This window comes from Pinus tabuliformis, chromosome 4_1 (assembly GCF_031772625.1).
Source record: "Pinus tabuliformis cultivar Carrire ecotype Pingquan chromosome 4_1, CPIR1, whole genome shotgun sequence".
Taxonomy (NCBI): domain Eukaryota; kingdom Viridiplantae; phylum Streptophyta; class Pinopsida; order Pinales; family Pinaceae; genus Pinus; species Pinus tabuliformis.
Window position 1 is genome coordinate 29247156 of NC_142303.1, and position 8629 is coordinate 29255784.

The window sequence follows — 8629 nt, forward strand, 5'->3', positions numbered from 1 at the left end:
TCACGGGTTTTACTTGTTGATTACCTATTAGTGCCTATGGCCCAACTGTTCCCAATGAATTCCCAACTAAAAAAACTACTTTGGGAGAAGTATAAAAAGGCTTCAATGGGAAGGCCTAAGGAGGAGAGAAGAGAGAGAATTACTCTGCTGAGATTATCCCTGATCAGGTTTGAAGATCCTTGTGCTTCCAACACTTCCCCCACTACAAGAAACCCTTGTTTCCTTGAGTTATGATGTCATTTCACTAGTTGAGATATCTTTGTGTGAGTCATGGAAGGAGCCTTTTGAAGACTTGGGATTGGACGGATCCGGAGGACGGTTCCGCTTGGAGCCAGCAAGAGGAAGATTCAGGTGATATCATTCCTTGCTTTGTTTTAGTTATCTGCAATAAAGAAACATTTGTCTTGTTCCCGAAATCAATCTTCTTTATGCATATGATGTTATTGTTATGGTTTACATATGAATAATTGTTTCAATTGTATAACTAACCATCTTTCAATATGTTATGAAGTTGATTTCTATATGATACTTGGGCCATATATTGATATGTTTCTTTGAATTGGCTGTTTTGCAAGTTTAAGGATCGAGAGGAACTCTAAGAGGGTTTGAACCCTTGCTGGATCTACTAGAACGAAGGAGCCCCAGGTGCACCTCTCTTCGCGTAGTTTGCTTATTTAAGTATCATGGTTGTGTGGAATGCTTGTTTTTACTGTAGATAACCCTTGCTCTACTAGGGTATTGACCCAAAACCTTAGGGGACTTTCTCCCTCAACAGAATTGGCGACTCTGTTGGGGACAACAGTATTGTTGTTCCTAGTTTGGGTTATTTTAAACCAATCAGGGCTCAACCACTAGTGTTTTCTATTCCTGTAGGAACTCAGACTTTAAGACTGAGCAGTTTCTTCAGACATATTTTTTGCTTTTTCTTGTGAACTATTATATACGCAGTTTTGTCAGGTTACAGTAGTGTATGTACACAAGTTTCCCCATATGAACCCATGTATACGCAGGTTTCTTTGGGCTGAATCATGTATATATGCTGCTATTTATTGACACAGTTGCGTATACCCTAATTTTCAAAGATTTTGTCAAGTCTTTCTATTTCATAAGATTTTTTTGCTGGTCTAAGTATTTTCTGAGCAATCGATATTTTTTGTCAATCTTTGGTTTTGTAGCGAGTTTCTGGTTTCGAATTCTCTCCTGTTGTGGAAAGTTTTGGTCTTGTTTTTTTTTTGTCACAAGTGTCATCATTTGTTTTTGAGCACACGAGATTTCTTTCTAAGAATCTTGGTTGTTCTGGTCTTCCAGAGCAGAAAGATTGGTTTCAATCTTTGTTACAAACTTTATCTTTGTGATCTTCTTGCTTTGTCTCAAAATTGCATCTTGTGGCCATTTTCTTTTCTCACTTTTTAAAAGTTGTTGAGTGACGATTTTGAAAGTTGTCTTTCTTGGTCTTTTGATCATTGTCACCAAGCTCTTTTTGCTGCCTTTTGGTCGTTAAGAGCATCTTGAAACACCTATTTTGTTGAGTTTTTGCCCATTTTGAGTTGATAACTTGCAAAGTGTTTTTGTTGCCTTTTTTTCAGTCTCAAAGTTTTCAATAGTATTTGGAGCACTTTTTGAAAAGTTGTTTTTTTGTTTTTCCTTTTGAAGAAAACTTCTTAAAAACTTGAATTTTTCTTTCTTTTGCCTTGTTTTGATTTGGTTTCTTTTTGTGAGTGAAAGTGCATTTTGTTTGTCTTGAGATTTGCTTTTAGTGTTTGGACAAAAATGAGCATTAGGAACTTATATTCTACCTAAACATCTTAAGTGGCTAATTAGAAGCGATAAACAATTTACTTTAATTCTTTTCTTTAGAGTAGTCTTAAGTATTTTGCATCAGCATATACTCATTGCATTAGGATAGTTTGTGCATCTTTTAGGGCATCCATAGTTTTTGTTAGTTTTTGTGAGTGTGAAGCTTGTTGAAAGAAAAGAAAAGAGAAATTTATTGCTTTCTTAAAAGTTCCTTAGAACCTGGTAGAAATTTCTTTCATCGAAGAACAAAACAATTGCATTTGCATATAGTTTTGTTTTTATTAATTTCTTTTGCATCAAAAAACACCACAAGTTTCACTTCCATTTATCCCTTGACTTAAGAACAACCCATTTAAAAATAAGCACTAACTAAAATATACTAGAACTTTTTTATATTGTCAATTTAGACACACCAACAAGTTTTAGGATATTTAGGGCCTTGGATTAGGCGAGTGGAGAGAAAACTCTCCAAGGCCACTTTAAACTGTCAAACATAGAAGTATGAATAATGAGTGCAAATCCAATAGTGTTAGGGAGACCAAGAAAGCTCCGGATCTGGGAGTTAAGAACGAGGGTTTTTGAAGATAAGGAAGAGAGATACCCCCTCTCCTACTTGTCAGATCTTACCTCAAGACGGTTCTCCTCGCTTCTGACACGAGTTGGTAACCTTAGTTGCTTATCCTAGGGATCTACATAGGTGGCTATGGAGGGGAATCCCATGGCACCTGAGGTCGACGTTGTATCACTCTTAATAGTACTTCTGGAGGACACCCTTGCAAAGCTTGGGGGCTTGCACTGGCACAGACTGTTGTTTGGAGGTTAGCGTAACTTCATCTGATACCTTTGCTGGTAGACCTGGGCTGTCGTTATCCTAGAATATCTTCGGAAGGCCCCTACTTCACTTTCTTGTATTTTGGTGTCCGGTCCTCATCACTCAGAGTGGAAATACTTGAAAGTTGTCTGAATGGCTGATATCTTTTAGGGACTTTTTTAGTGTGTGCTCTGTGCTCTTAGTTGGCCTCGCTTTCATTTTTTCTTGAGTCTTTAATTAGATCCTAATAAAAAATTCAAAGTGGCTGACCGATCACCGAGACGGTCTTGAAGACTTCGTGGTCTTTCACCACCAAGTTTAGAGCCTTCTCCTAGAAGGCGCAAAGACAATATTGCCAGTGGTTTTCACCCAGTGATAGCCGATGCATCGGGGATTGGTCCTCTTCTTGGGGGCATTCATGTACAAGGCATGCCTGGTACTACCACAGAGCCAGAGAGGAACACTCCAGTTCTTTCTCGAGTCCTCTTCCAGTCAGAAGATAATATTGAGGTAGAAGAACTTTCAGAGCCGTTAGCAGCTCTGAATTCTCGTATGCCTTCTGACCATCCAGATGTAGTATTATACATTGGGACTCTAGCACATAGACCTTCAAGTCCAGGTCACATCACACATATCCCTTCAATGACCACTGCTGGGAGCATGGCATCCATCGTGAGTGCTACAGGTACACAGACTCCTATATCAGTACAAGGGGGAGGAACCATTTCCATCCCTTCTACATCTTTATTTGGGTCTACTACTAGCACGTCTTTGTTTAGGTCTACTTCCATTCCGTCGACTAGTGGAAGTTCCCAAGCGCATGCATTGAGTTTTGGGTTCTTCCCGTTTGGCACCCATTCACAGGGTATTATGTCAGTTCCGTTTAGTGCCTCCACATCCATGATGAGTGGGTCGACTTCATTTCAGGGTTTTCCTTTTGGAAGTGGTCATATATCACATTCCAACCCAATGATAGGATCTATGCCTTTTTCTTCTATAGGTAAAGGCAGTAATCCATTTCAAGGTTGGACTAACCCTGCGGTTAGTGGCATAGGAACTAGGAATTTGTTTTTTGGCCAACAAGAGAGTATGCCATACTCCACAGTTAGTTTGTTTCGAAGTATTCCTCCCTTATCTACTGCTTGGAATCCTTATCAAGGGTTATCGACTCCTTATAACGCTTTAGGAGGGAAATTCGCTTGTTTTGGAGGTGTTTCAGCTGGAGTTGGTCAAACTCCGAGTTTTTCTGGACCACAAGGGTCACCTTTTGGTTCAGCAGGTTCTACTAGTTTCTTCGGGCAGCCTGGTGCCTTTCAAAATCTAGGCCAATCTTTTTAGAACTTTAGGAACTCCGCCTAATCTAGGTGGAATCGCCAAGGTCCTCCTAGGCTTCCTTTTCTAGCAACGCTGAATTTGCCAGATCTCACGAAATTTACAAATGATCCAATCAGATACAATCCGGACAGGCCTCCGGTCACAACTAAACTCCCATCGGATATTCCAAAATTATAGGGTAAGGGTGGTGAAGACCCGGGCAACCATGTAACCACATTCCATTCGTGGTGCTCATCAAAATCCCTCATCGATGACTCGATTAGGTTGAGACTTTTTCAACGCACCTTAACTGGCAATGTGGCCAAGTGGTATATAGAGTTTCCAGGGAGTAGCTTTACATCTTTCATTGATTTGGCCAACATTTTTCTAAACCATTTCTAGTTGCTCATTTGCTATGATGCGAGAACTAAACTTCTGGCCAATTTTCATTAGGATACGACAACTCACATCTCTGATCATATTCAGGAATGGAGATGAAGAAAGAGGCTCATTAAAGCAAAAATTCCCCCTGAATACCGTCTCGAATGGTTCTTGAAATCATTACAACCTGAGATTTCCAAGGATGTCTCTCTGTCCAGAGTCTATTCTGAAGAGAAAACTATTTTTTGGGCCCAACAATTAGAATTGATTTACTCTCAGTCTGGGATTCTTCAAAAAATCTTGCCTGATGCTCCTAGGACTAAGGTTGATATAGCCAAATCGAAGCCAGGTCCTCATGCGGATGGTATTGTTGGATTGATAGACACCAATGTGGTGAACTTGTTGAGCCAATTGTAGCAGTTGTCTTTACAAACTGCTCCGACCAATCAGGTCACATCATCTAACCCTTCGCCTTCCTAACCCTCTTCCATTAATGCCTTCCAATCTTCTAACCCTAAGGAAAATCAAAATTCCAGTGGGAAGAATAAAGGACGAGGTAAGAAGAAGAGTCAAGATGGGAAAGCTGACATAAAAAAACCTAGCAACAGCGTTGGTGAGGGTGGAAAGAAATCCAGAAAGAAAGTTAAGTTTCCATGCAAGTTATGCAATGGAGACCATTTAACTCATCTCCGCCCCAAAATTCAAGATGCTCAACCCTTTTTAATGCAGCAAGGGTCTTCTAGCTCTCAAGCTGTGTTAACCAACCCTTTTCCCCAAGGGTAGCAATTGCTTGCTGGTGCAAATTCAAATCCTGGTACCTCTGCAGGGGGCAACTAGGAAGGGGATAAATAATCAAATGTTTTCATGATGGGTTCTCATGTTAATGGGCCACTCGATCACATGATTATGGTGAAACTGAAACATCCAAGGACAAATTTTCTCCCGAAACTATCGACCCACTTCATATTGAGAAACCCTCTGTTGAGACTATACCTCGGATACCAAAAGGTTCTGCTAAATGCATGACTATCAACCATAATGCTAGGGCTACTCAAAATTACTCCATTGTTGAGGATTTGGCCCAGAGTACATGCGCTATGTCCACTTTAGAGGTCCTCTAGTCTTGTCCAGCTCAACGAAGTGCTTTGATTTTGGCAATATGGGCAGTTGGTCCAAATAATTCCTTATCAAATCAAGTCTACTTATCGAAAAAATAATATTTTTCGAACAGTTGTAGATGAGGGGGCTTCCACATCTATAATGTCTATATCATGCTGGAAGGCCATTGGATCTCCTTCTGCTGTTCCTTCACCTACCCTCCTGACAACATTTGATGGGAATTCTCATAGGCTGCATGCAATTATCCCAGCCTTTCCTATGTGTGTTGGAGGAAAGGTCGTTAATATCGAAATAGAAGTCATTGATGCTAACCTAGATTACAATCTCCCTTTAGGAAGGAACTAGATCTACGAAATGGATACTGTTGTTTCGACTCTGTTTTGTGTCATTTTCTTTCCTCATGAGGGGAAAAATGTTAAGGTTGATCAATAGGATTATTCTCCAGTTGATCCTCGAGCAACTTTGGATTCTACTGTTCCCTTAGTGGATAACCCCCATTCGCCTATTGAGAATCTAGGAGTTGGGATGTATTCTTCATTGATGGGTACATTTGATTTTCCCTCTTCTATTGCTAGAATCAATGTCATTTCATCATCCAAGGAGTCTTCATGGTAAGTGTTCCTCCGAACTCATTATTTTTCAGACCCTTGGACCTTGCCTTCACCTACGACCACATTAGATGAAGGACAAGTCAGTGGAATGGCATTTCCTATGTCTGAAACAGAGCTTACATATTAGTTTAACGTCAACTCTACAGATAACCATTCTACTCCTTTCTCTGAGGAGGATTTAGATGGTGATGTGGCCCCAACTTGGACCCTTGATTATACCTCCGCTATGGACTGCTTAGATATAGTTTTACCATTGGAAGAAGCGATCTTAGAGGCAATGACTGGTGTATATCAACCTTGGGGAGACTTACACCATCGTTCATATTTTCTTCCCCCATTGCGAGAGGTCGAGTCTACGTTTTCCAATCTGCTTACTAGCGATGTTTGTATGGTTTCAAACCCTTTAGCTCTAGCACACATTCGTGCCGAAGGCAACATGTCGGTCATTTCAAAAACCGTACCAATAAACATCTCTAGGAACCCTAGCATGATAGAAAATGTCTTCATCAGAGCTGAGTGTTCCCTTGAAGAGATTCAAATTTACACCGACCTCTTCAAAGAGTTTCGGGATGTATTTGCTTGGTATTATGAAGAAATGCCTAGTATTGACCCATCCATTGTTCAACATGAGATCAAGACGTATGAAAACGCTAAGCCAATTTGTCAAAAGCTTCGGCTGGTCAATCCTAGGAAAGAAACAACTATTAAAGCTGAAGTAGAGAAGCTGCTCAAGGCGGGTTTTATATACCTTATTTCTCTTACGGATTAGGTTTCTAATCCAGTTCTAGTTGATAAAAAGCAAGGAACAATCCATGTATGCATTGACTTTAGGGATTTGAACAAAGCTTGTCCGAAAGATAATTACCCCACACTGTTTATTGATCAGATAATTGATGAATGTGCAGGTAATGAGATATTTTCCTTCATGGATAAATTCTCCGGTTATAATCAAATATCTATCTGTCTAGAAGATCAACACAAGACAACTTTCATATGTCCTTGGGGTACCTTTGCGTACAAAAAAATGCCTTTTGTTCTTAAAAATGCTGGAGCGACCTTTCAGCGAGCCATGTCTTACACTTTCCACGAAATCAAGCATGTCATCGAAGCATACTTCGATGATTTAACTACTCATTCTCGAAAGAGAATCAATCATCCTGGTCACCTTCGATTGGTTTTCGAACGATGTCATTTTTTACAAGATCCGGTTGAATCCAAATAAATGCATTTTCATGGTTACATCAGGTCAGTTGTTAGGGTTCATTGTGTCAACTAAATGGATTTGTGTAGATCCCTTCAAGGTAGAGGCAATAATTCAGTTGCCTCCCCTGTCCTCTATTCGACAACTTCAAAGTCTTCAGGGGAAGGCTAATTTCTTAAGAAGGTTTATAGCGAATTATGCTGAGATCACTAAAGGGTTTATGCATTTGCTGTAGAAAGGAGTTCCATTCGTATGGGACGACTTTGTGCAACGGTCATTTGATGCCTTGAAAATGGCATTAGTCTCTACCCCGCTTTTGAGTCCACCGGATTATGGTAGAGATTTCCTTTTATATCTTACCGCTACAGAATCAACCATAGGTATGGTTCTCGTTCAGGAAGACGATGCTCTCATAGAGCATGTGATTTATTACTTGAGCTGAGGCTTGGTAGGTATTGAACTTCACTATTCTCATATTGAGAAGTTGGCCTTGGCAGTTGTCCATGCTATCCAGCGGCTCCGCCATTATATCTTGCTACGCAAAACTTTTGTCTTAGTGACAGTCAATCCATTCCAATTTGTCCTCAGTAGGCGAGTGATTGGGGGAAAATACAATTGATGGATTTCCATTTTACAAGAATTAAATCTCGAGTTCTTGTTCGCCAAGTCTAAGAAATCTTTGGTTTTCACGGAGTTAAATTCCGAGCTGCCTTGTGGAGACGATACTATTTATGAGGAAAGTTTTCCCGACAAACATCTATTCCTCATCTCTTCACAAGATCTCTGGTATGGAGATATCATTGTCTATCTCCAGACTTCGAAGTTTCCCTCTACTTTCTCTAAGGATGAACGTCGAAAATTATGTCACCTGGCTAAGAACTATGTCATCATTGGTGTTACGTTATATCGCTAAGGGGTTGATTCAATCCTCAGGCACTGTTTAACCTTAGAGGAAGAATAGTCTGTGCTCAATGATTGCCACAGTGGAGCTTGTGGTGGTCATCTTTCAGGGTTTGCTATAGCCCATCGTATCTTGCGTGCCAGCTACTTTTGGCCTTCGCTCTTCAAAGATTATGTTGGAGAGGTAAAACTTTGCCACCCCTATCAAGTTTATACTCAGAAGATGTTTGCACATCCAACTTCTCTTTTTCCCGTTGTCACTATCGGTCCTTTTACTAAGTGGGGTATTGATTTTACAACTTGTAATCCGCCTTCAGCAGTGAATCACAAGTACATTATCGTGCTCGTAGACTACTTCACAAAGTGAGCTGAGGCCATGCCCACTTATAAAATCGATAGTGAAATAGCGGCATTTTTCCTTTTCAATTATATTATATCAAGGTTCGGTATCGCGAGAGAGATTGTCACTGACCATGGTAGTCATTTCCAGAACCA